The 11,147-nt window shown below is 49.5% G+C and overlaps 1 non-coding gene across 1 annotated transcript; it reads left to right on the top strand.

Moving 5' to 3' along the window:
• Positions 1 to 9,539: 9,539 nt before the first annotated feature.
• On the top strand, positions 9,540 to 9,606 carry LOC144229190 (small nucleolar RNA SNORD45). The gene has a single exon (XR_013334378.1). It is a non-coding gene; the product is annotated as a small nucleolar RNA SNORD45 (small nucleolar RNA).
• The last annotated feature ends 1,541 nt before the right edge of the window (positions 9,607 to 11,147 follow it).

Here is an 11,147-nt window from a genome sequence, read left to right as displayed (position 1 = left end):
TTGGTACCCAGTATGGAGTTCACTGCATCTGTTGCAGAAGAGATGTGGGAATGGGCTTATGTTATGCACTTCACCACAAAGAACTGGAAATATCCATTAGAGGTTTCTGTCTACCCGCCCCCCCTCCAAATTCCCTAGCCACACCGTGGTATGGAGGGTGTTGCTCCCAGTTTCTCTCTTACTGACCCTTTTTATTTCCTCGATTCTTGCTTATGAACTTTACCCTTCTCATTCTTTATGAGCCAACTCTTACCACCCAACTTGTATATTACCGGTGCATCATGTTAGTTTCTTGATTTTAGCACTTGGAAGCCACCCTTCTGCAAAGATGTTTATTTAGCTCAATTTTCCAGGCAAATATAATGCCTCCCCCCAGAGAAATTCTGTGGCTGATAGAGTCTCCTTCTTGTTAGATACACATTTTCTCCTTCAAACTCCTACAACTACCCTTCGGTTGTCTTCATGGCATAGGTATATAAGACAACTGAAAGGAAGAGAAATTAATTGGTTTTCCCAAAGTCACACAGCAGCCAACAAGGCAAAGGTGAGACCTGAACTCTGTCACTTTTTAAAATGTATAACAGCTGCCTCTTCTACAGGGAGTGTGAGAAGGTGACTTGGATGGGAACAGGGTTAGACAGGTAAATTGGGACCTGGGTTAGGTTCCAGGGCTGCCATAAAAAAAAAAAAAAAATACCATGACAGGGTGGCTTCAAACAATAGAAATGTGTTCTCTCATCATTTAGGGGGCTAGGAGTCCAAACTCAAGGCCTTATTGAAGTTGGTTCCTTCTGGAAGATTCCTCCAGATTCCTTCCTTCTGAGGGAGTCTCTGCTTCCTGCCCTCTCCCAGCTGCTGGTGGCTGCTGGCAATTCTTGGCACATAGACGTGGCACTCTGATCTCTGTCCTCGTTTTCACGTGGACTTCTTCTCTCCGTGTGTCCCTGTGTCTTCACATGGCCTTGTTATGAGGACACCGGTCACCGGATACAGAGCCCACCCTAACCCATTGTGAACTCATGCTAAGTAATTACACCCGCAAAGACCATATTTCCAAATAAGGTCACATTCTGATGGTCCAGGTGGATATGACGTTTGGATGAGACACCATTCAGCCCAGTTTCAGACTAGTACCTAAAGGTCCTAGAAGGAGATGCTGAGAAATGTGGCTGGCGGGCAAGGGACAAAGGGCTTGTGAGGAGGAGAAAGAGATGGCAGGATCCCACCGAAAACCCCTCGCCTGGAATCTGACTGGTTCCGTGTGGTTTCCTTATCGCCATAGCTTCTTGTGACTTGCTGGGTCATTAAGGGCTTACACTGGGTGGGCTTCCGCCAGCAGGTGGGTGTTTTCTGAGAGTGGCGGCCTTTCCTTTCTCTTGGAAACTTTGCACTTTTGCAGACACTTTGCACTTGCCTCCGTTGGGCCTTGGGCTAATCAGTATGCCGCTTGGAACTATTTAAAGCCTGATGCATTAGTCACAACAAATCTGCTCCCGCTGGGAGTTGAAAAGGCTGAGCAGGGCGCCAGTTTCTTTGGGGTGAGCGCGGTTTGTTTTCCCCCTCATGTCATTTGCACCCGGCCCCTTGGATTCCTTGGACTTCAGAGTCTCTTTCCTGAGTTGTCCCTGATGGAGGGAGAGCTGTCAAAGACTAGTCGGGGCACCTTGGAAAGCGGGGGACAAGGGCCAGGGGCCAAGGCAGGGCAGGGACCCAGAGCAGGAGGGGCTGCTAGGCTTGGCCATTCTGCAGGAGAGACCATGATGCTCAGCGAATACACTGGAAGGAGATGAAGAATCCTGGGGTGACCTCGTCCGTGCCCCACTCTGACCCAGCCCCAGAAATGCTGGCCTGTGTTGAATGCTGGGCTATGTTGATGTGCCTTGAAGCTGGGAGAGCACTAGAACTCTGGCCCTGCTCTAGTGGCAGAAGCCACAGTCCCCATCTGCCTTTGTGGCTTTGCCAGACCCTCACCCTCCTGCAAGGGAGCCGCTAGGGAGAGATATGGCCGGCCTCAGTGAGTGTGCGGAGGCCCAGGGCGCCTCTTTATTTGGAGCATGAATACTCAAGCATAATGGCGGCCATTCTCCATGCTGGGCTTGACCATGTGTTCCTGTTCCGGGGCTGGAGGTCGGGCGAGGAGGCAAGCACCGTGTGGGGATAAAAAGAAAGTTGGGATCCTGAATCAGAGGATGTGCACCTGGACCCTCAGAATGTGACCTTTCTAGTCCTCTGCTCGGGCTAGCTGTGTGGTCTCAGCCAAGCTGTCCTGAGCCTCGGGTTTTTCAGCTATAGAAGAGTGAGTAATTCCTGGCCTGCAGAGGGTTCTAGAAGCATGAATGAGAGGATTGGCGTAAATGTGCTTTGTGGGCCGTGCAGTGTGCGGTGGGCGAGCGGGACAGCAAAGGTGCAGCCTGGGGCCTGGTACGGGTAACAGCTCATGTGGATTGAGGGCGGAATTCGGGCTACAGGTCCTCTGAGTACTTTTCATGGACTGTTGTATGTAATCCATACAGTCGCCCTAGGAGTTAGTGCTATTACTGTCTCTCTTTTACAGATGAAGAAACTGTGGCTGAGAGGAGTTAAATAATTTGCCGAAGGCTGGAAAGCTAATTAGCTGTGAGGGTCCAGTTCAGACTCTGGAGCCCGCAGGCCTGACTGCCAGTCTATACTGTCTCTCTTCCGTGCCAGAAGAAGGGTTTTTAAGCTTCCGGTTATTGGGACCTAGTCTTGACAAACCCTGACAATACGTCGTGTCTCACCCTCACAGCAGCCTTGTGGTATAAAATTACCGCCTCCACCTTATGAGTGAGGAAGCTGTACGCTTTAGTTCCCCCCATTTACTGAGCACTCACTACTCCTTTCAAGGCAGTGGGGACACAACAGTGAACAAGATGAGGGGGTTCTTGCCTTCCTCGACCTGATATTTTAGTGCCAGGGAGACAAGCCATGAAATATGTAAAGAAAATCATTTCAGGGGCACCTGGGTGGTTCAGTTGGTTGAGCATCCGACTTCGACTCAGGTCCTGATCTCGCAGTTTGTGGGTTTGAGCCCCACGTCAGACTCTGTGCTGACAGCTAGCTCAGAGCCTGAAGCCTGTTTCAGATTCTGTGTCTCCCTCTCTCTCTGACCCTCCCCTGTCATGCTCTCTCTCTCTCTCTCTCTCTCTCTCTCAGAAATAAATAAAACATTTAAAAAATTAAAAAAAAAGAAAATCATTTCAGACCATGGTGAGGGTGATGAAAATAAAACCAAGTGAAGCGGCGGAGGGAAGGGATGCCAGGGGAGGCCTCTCTGAGGGGGGACATTGGAGCTGAGACCCTTAGGGAAGGGCGAAGCCTCTGAGTGAAATCTGTGAGGAGGGGCTTCCTCAGGCCGGGGAACAGTGACCGTCTGTGAGGAATAGAGGGGGGCTGGAGCAGCTGCAGGCGGGGAGCCCAGGGAGTGAGAGGAAGCATGGAGCGGGCCACAGGAGCAGGAAGCAGTGCACAGTAGAACGTGAGGTGACTATTATAAGGGGCAGTGAGGGCCAGGGAGCTTCTCTCCTTGACACCAGCTTCTTGGCATTGTCGGCCATGTGTCCAGTGAGGGGTGACGGGATGACGGCCGAGGAAAGGCCCAGGCCTGGGCAGGGCAGGATGGGCTGGTGGGCAGCGGCCTTGGCAGGTGGCTCCAGCTTGCCGCCTGTGGAACCCTCTTCCATCTTGCTGCAGGGCAAACGGACAGCAGATCTGGGGCTTAGGGGTCCCCTCCGCACATACACAGGCTGGTCATCATAGTCCCAGGCACCCAGGAATTGGCATGGCTGGTAATCACCCTGTGAGTAAACATAGCTGGCTGCCAAACTGGGAGTGAGACCTTCCGAGGGGGCAGAGCAATTGCTTTCTTCCTTTCTATTTTTAAAGTTTGAGAGAGAGAGAGAGAGCATGGGGGAGGAGCAGAAAGACAGAGAGAGGGAGGAAGAGAATCCCAAGCAGGCTCTGTGCCGTCAGCGCAGAGCCCCACATGGGACTTGAACCCACAAGCCCATGAGATCATGAGATCATGACCTGAGCCGCTGTCGGACACTTAACCGACTGAGCCGCCCAGGTGTCCCAGCAGGGCAGCTTTCTTCCGCCCACCTTCTCACACTCTTCCACCCAGGACAGTGTTGATCTTAATCAGTAACCTTCTCAGGGGATGCTGTGGGATTCCACTGCCTACAGAGAATTGCTGGTGTGTGTTCTACAGAGTCTAGTAAGACTTTTCCCCCTTGAGAGGAAGGAGATGCTTTGTGTGGTGGGTCAGAATGAAATCCCGAACTTCAGACCTGGAGGGCACTCTGAGACAGTCCTGCCCAGCACTCTCACTGATAACAACTGACTAACGCTCAGGTGGTATTTAACTCAGTGCTACAAAAAATGGTTGGCGAAAGCCTTTCTGGGGAAAGAAAAAACGCCAATCAGACACACTTTTCCTGACTTAGTAAATGGAATAAATTGATTCTTTGATCGAGCAGAGGCTAGCAGCAGATGAGAGTGGAACCTCTGGTATCCAGGAAGGGGCAGGCCCCACGGGCAGTACTCATAAAGCTAGCGGTTCTTGGGCAAGTCACTTAATGTCTGATTTCTCAGTTTCCTGGTCTGTAAAATATAGACAATAATGGACACTCACCTAAAGGGGGTTTTGTGGGAACTGAATAAAGTAACATAACATATGGGGCGCCTGGGTGGCTTAGTTGGTTAAGCGTCCGACTTCACCTTAGGTCATGATCTCGCGGTTCGTGGGTTCGAGCCCCGTGTCGGGCTCTGTGCTGACTGCCAGCTCAGAGCCTGGAGCCTGTTTCAGTCTGTGACTCCCTCTCTCTCTGACCCTCCCCTGCTCACGCTGTCTCTCTCTCTCTCTCCTAGAAATAAATAAAACATTAAAAAAAAAGTAACATAACATATATCAAGTTATATATACATACATACATATATATATGTATGTATATACAGTGATCAAGGGCTCATCATGCAGTGAGTATTCAGTAAAAGATTACTGCTATTACCATCTGGGTTGGGTTGCAGATCAGCAGTGATGGAGAGTGTATGAAAATGTTCAGGAAGGCAAGCAGGCCTCCAGATGACATTGCTGTGACCTTGAGCTGAGGCCTCCGAAACATCCCTCAGAGTCGATTTTTATCCATCCCCCCCAAAAGTTTATCTTTCCAGTTGCCTCTATTTCCTGAAAGGCAGCACCTAAGAGAAAAATATCCCCTAGTCCATTCCGGCGTCTGAATCAGAGCCTTTGAAGAGAGTTCGGTCTCTATTCCACATGCCGCCCCAGCTCACCTGCCAGTGTGTGAGCCGAGACGCCCTTGCTGCAACAGGCAGGTTGGAGAGAGGTCCCTCGCCTCACCCAGCGATGTGGGACCCCATCCTTTGTCCCATCTAACTCAACCCCGGGACAACACAGAAGATTTGTAAGATGACAGCTCATCTTATCCCACAGGTATAATGATTTCAGGTGAAATCATCACTGGACAGTGATGTCTGTTATTAGTCATTTCCCTTCTGGCTTGGGGGGTGGGGGAACTGCAGGCATGTGGACAAGACAAGAAACCCCATGCACACAGCCACTGACTCACAGGCTCCGAGAACTGACCATTCACAGTGACTCAGCATTGACTTGTCCCTTCGGTGGGCTCTGCAGGGTCCTGCTGGGCCTCCCCAGTGCTGTTTCTCTCCCCGCTGCTGAATGCCGTCACCATCTTCACATTAGGAAGCATCTTGTCAAAAACAAAATAAGAAGAGCAAGAGAGAAGAATCAAGAGCCCTTTCCAAGAAGGAATTTAGCTGGGAGAATGGAATCCTTTGGCTGGGAGAACTGAATCCCGTCTAACACCCCGGGTTAAAAAGAACCAGCTATGAACTACAAATGCAGTTGACTTTGGCCCTGAGATCTGTAGGCAAAAGCAGAAAAAGAAGTAGTAACGAATCAGCAGCACAAGTGACATTTGCTTGTGAGCTCTTCTCGCCGTGTGCATGAATAAGGAATTCTGTCCCAGGGTCCTATAGAGTTTGCTTTGTGCTCCCCAAGTCTGAGTCTGGAGAAATACCAGCCCTGGCAGTTCTTTGCTTTGAGGAATAAAAGGAAACTCCCGCAAGAATCCTGTTTCTTGGAAAACCGTTACTCACCTGAGCCCCTGTGTGCGGACAGAGGTTCAGAGTGAGTCTGAAAGGACACACGGGAAATCTGAGCACAGGGGCTGTTCAGTCTGTGCCCAGGCCCGGAGCCAAGGACGTCTATGTTGCCCAGGGAGAAGGCACTCGGGGAGAACTTGGGACTTTGGGGAGTCGTTTCCTCATTCATCTTTTTATTGAGCGCCTGCTGGCACCAGGCACTGGGCTAGGCACGGTGAAACAAGAAGAGCAAGGTTTCTGCCTTCATGGAGTTTACCTGCTTGTGGGGAGATACAGACAAAACACAGGGAAGCAAGTGTGTTAATAAGTTTATTTCAGAGAGTGCCGAGTGCTGTGCAGACAGGAAAGCAGGGTGATGTGTTCACGAGCAGCTAGGGGTGACGGTAGACCATGCTGGAGCCGAACCACCAGCCGCGCGAAGACCTGGGGAGGCTGCCTGATCCAGCTCGTGGAATCACCAACACAGAGGCTCCGGTGGGGGACAGCTGTGGCTCCTGCACTGTGTATAACAATGGCCACTGTTACGGGGGCCTTGAGAAATCGTGGCTCCTTTTCAGATCGACCCCTGGTGTGCAACCACCCCAACTGCAGTGTCCACTTGGATCCCATCTCCTGGAGGCAGGGTAGGAAGCGGGGTCTAGAACTGCTTTGGAGACAAGCAGGAATGCTTGATGCGAGGCCTAATCCTTCCCTCCTCCTCGCCTCCACAGCTCACCCACCAGCAAGCCTGTGGGCTCATGCTCCCCGTTTTCTCGTAGCAAGTCCACTTCTCATTGTTCCCACCACTTTCACCTGCCTCAAACCACCAGCGCCTCTCCCCAGGTCTACTGGAAAAGCCACCTCTGAAACTCACTCCTCATGCATGGTCTTGCCCCTCCCTGGTCCACTCTCCACACTGTGGTCAGGATGATCTGGGGCGCCTCAGATCTGGGGCGCCTGGGTGGCTTAGTCGGTTGAGCGTCCGACTTTCGCTTAGGTCATGATCTTGCGGTTCGTGGGTTCGAGCCCCGCGTCGGGCTCTGTGCTGACTGCCAGCTCAGAGCCTGGAGCCTGTTTCGGAGTCTGTGTCTCCCTCTCTCTCTGACCCTCCCCTGCTCACTCTCTCTCTCTCTCTCTCTCTCCTAGAAATAAATAAAAATATTTTTAAAAAGTAAAAATAAAAATAAAAACCTCAGATCTTGGGACACCTGGCTGGCTCAGTTGAGGGAGCATGCGACTCTTGATCTCGGGGTTGTGAGTTCAGGCCCCACATTGAGTACAGAGATTCCTTGAAAAAAAAATCTTAAAAAACAAAACAAAACTAAACTAACAAAGACCCTTCAGATCTTATCATGCTCTATATGCCTCCCCATACTTTTCCATGACTCCCCATTTCTGTCAGGATTAGGACCCAAATCCCCACAGGGACATGCAAGGCTTTATCTATACAGAGCCCTTATTCTCTAGGCTATTTCCAGCCATTTGTGGCTCCACTTTCTGTTCTGGCTTCGCAGGCTTTCTTCCAGTTCCTCCAATATGCTGTACTAGTTTCGGCCTCAGGGCCTTTGCACAAGACTCAGTGGCTCCAACTCTCTTCTCCTTCCACGCAGCCTGCAGCCCTCAGCATGTCTGTTACTTCAGCAGGGATGCCTTCCTTGTTCTTCACCACAGTGATATTACATAGGGCCTTTGCTTACATGTTCCCAGTGGTACTCCATAATTATTGTCCTAGCTCTCAGCACACGTATATTTACTCTTTCCTGCATTAGTCCATAAGCTCCAGAAGGGTGGGAACCATGTCTTTCTTGTCTACTACTGTGTCCTCAGCACTTAGAAGGCATCTGGAACACAGCAGACGCTCGATACGTATTTGTCGAGGCAGTGAAGGGACGAGTGCTCACAGAGGCCTTGACTCTTAAATGTTCCACTTGACTGTGCTACTTGCTTTCAACAAAGTGAAATAACAGGAGACTGTCTGTATTTTCTGTTCCATTTCTCTGCCCTATAGAGATGGTGATTGATATCTGGAGTTCAAGAATAAGCATAGTGAGCAGGAATTCTGGCAGATGAACAACCCGCTTAGGAAGTCTGTTCTTGCCTTCGACTATCAGAAAAGGGTTATTTTCTTTGGCCCCAAAAAGTCGAAGACTGTGTGTACTCAGGGAAACGGTATGGACCCACGGTGTGGAGCCAGGGCCAGGGGTGAGACTCAAATAATAATCAAGTGGAAGAGGGTTGTGTGAAGCCTGGTGGGGGACATTGCCTTTCTCAGCGTCCGAGGAATTGGAACATTCCCCCTTGTGTCAATGTGGAAGTGAATGAATTAAGTTCCGTTTTATGCCGTGCCTGGAAAAATACCAACGCTACACTCGCATCGTTTCTGAAAGCAAACCCCAAATGCCACTCAGTCTCAGCTTTATGAGAGCCTGTTATAGGAGAAAAGAGTCAACATTCACTCAAAGATTATAGGAAATACCACTGAAGTGGAAAAAGACGAGAGCCGTGGATTTTTACTTTCTTGAGGTTATGTACCCCTTTGAAAACCCAACAGAAGCAATGGACCCATGCTCCCCTCGTGTCCCCGGACCCTCTGCAAAATATATATCCATATAGCATCCTCTCATCCATGGCGACCCCTGGAGGGCCAGAGCCTCAGGTTAAAAATTCCAGTTAGTGGGTCTGGTTGGAAACTGAGCAGAAATAAGCTAGTAAGAAATGATGTGGAAGGACAAGTTGAACAATGTTTGGTCAAAGAATAAAAGAGAAGCATCTTGTAGTTAGATTTTTCTATTCCTGGAATTCTTTGCTTTGTAGAGCAAGTTGGTTGCAGGGAGACCACATGCATCAGAGTGAAGTGAAGCAGCCCTCTAAGGTCTGAGGGGAAGCCACTCGGAGTGTTTCCCTAGAGTTCACCAGGGGCGCCTGGGTGGCTCAGTCGGTTAAGCGTCCGACTTCGGCTCAGGTCATGATCTCACAGTTCGTGGGTTCAAGCCCTACGTCGGGCTCTGTGGTGACAGCCAGCTCAGAGCCTGGAGCCTGTTTCAGATTCTGTGTCTCCCTCTCTCTCTGACCCTCCTCTGTTCACGCTGTCTCTCTCTCTCAGAAATAAATAAAACATAAAAAAAGGAAAAAAAACAGAGTTCACCAACCATGGTGATCCATCAACCCAAGTCCACCATGAGGCCAGGATTTTAGTCTGTCATGGTCACTGCAGGTATTCAGCGTCTAGCTCAATGGTTGGCCCTTAGTAGGTGCCCAATAAATACTTATTGAATGAATGAATCCCTTAGACTATCCAGGGTTGCCTTGCTTCACTCTGGCTTCCTCCCTTTAATTGTCTTCTGGATTCATCAGATGTTAGTTTTTATTTATTTGTTCCAGGAATATTTGTTGAGATCGGTGATGTGATGGCATGTGTGAGTTGAATCCAAAGTTGAGGTCAGTTTTAAAGTTACACCCCACTTGTGTGGGGAAAAAAAAAAGCAGTATCTGTTAGAGCCTTCTGGTGGGCCATGCTTGTTTTCTAGGTGCAGAATGGCATGAGACTGAATAGCTCCTGCTCTGGGATTCATTACCCCTGGGTCTCAGTTCTGTTGCCTGGGAGTGACAAGAGCCTCAGTTTCTCCATGCATAAAATGGGACATGAGAAATAAAATGATGCAGTTAAAACACTTAGCACAATTCTTGGCACACATATTGTCTTAATAAATGTCAGCCATTTTTATTATGACCCGACTCTTCCGCCAGACAGTTCATCGGTTCCTTTAGGGCACCCACCCTTCCCGTTCTGAGCTCACAGCTCTGAGCCCCAGAAACTGTTGCTAACTACACGGTGGGTCAAGTGCAGCCTTTTAAAAGTCCCAGAATCAGGGTGCCTGGGTGGCTCAGTCGGTTAAGTGTCTGACTTTGGCTCAGGTCTTGATCTCACGGTTCATGTCTTTGAGCCCCACGTTGAACTCTCTGCTGTTAGCACAGAGCCCACTTCAGATCCTCTGTCCCCTACCTCTCTCTCTCTCTGCCCCTCCCCCACTTGTACTCTTTCTGTTTCCCAAAATAAATCAACTTCAAAAAAATTGTTTGAAGTAGTCCCAGAATCAGTCATGGCTATATTTGAGGGCTGTGGACATTACTAATTTCCTCCCTTCCTATTTTTCCATATTTTTTATCTCAGTTAATAAGCACATGTTACTTCATAATTTAAAAAGTACCAAATAAGAAAAAGCTATTGTAATAAAAATGTGTTTATTCCATTTTGCTAAATTCAGAGGCAGAGAGCAAGAACATTGTATCGTTTCTGGTCTGTAGAGTCACTTCCAGGAAACCGGGGGAACTCAATTTGTCCATTGCGTTGCCCGCATAAAAATGTCCAAACACAGGTGCCAAGAAAGAAAGGCTTTGTGCCGGAGTGGACAGGGATGCGCTGCTCTGGTTAGTAGATGTGGGTTAAGAGCAGGGACTCCTGGCTTCACCTCCCAGCTCTCCCCACTACCTGGCTCCGTGTGCAATGTTGGAAAAACTGCTCACCTGTTTTCAGCCTCAGTTTCTTCAGTAAACTGGGAGAGACAGATGGATAGATTTTTCCTTACAGATTGTTGTGGGAATGAGTATCAGATACTTCACGTGGCAGAGTAAGTCTTCCACAGAGAGTTACTCTTTTCTTTCTGTTTTTCAAATAGCGTCGATGACATCAGCATCCTTTACGTTATGTGTGTGCGTTTTGCACATGCGTGTGTATGTAAATGTGTGTATCAGTGTCTGCACTTTGATGTCCAATCGTCATCTCAGCCTGATCACGGCCACACCGGAGCTCTTGATTTCTCGAACCTGCCCCGCCAGCTGCTCCCCGGTTAGCCTTCTGCACCAACACACCCTTAGTTGTCCCACCTCAAAACCCGAGAGTCGTCTTTGGCTCCTCTTCCTCCCTCACATCCCATATCCAGTGTGACAACTCTTCAGCTGTGCCTCAGAATCAGCCCCTTCTTTCCATAGCCGCTGCCCCCATCCCA

The sequence above is a fragment of the Crocuta crocuta genome, unplaced genomic scaffold (assembly GCF_008692635.1).
Source record: "Crocuta crocuta isolate KB4526 unplaced genomic scaffold, BGI_CrCroc_1.0 scaffold233, whole genome shotgun sequence".
NCBI classification, from domain to species: domain Eukaryota; kingdom Metazoa; phylum Chordata; class Mammalia; order Carnivora; family Hyaenidae; genus Crocuta; species Crocuta crocuta.
This window is presented reverse-complemented; position numbering and strand designations above follow the sequence as displayed.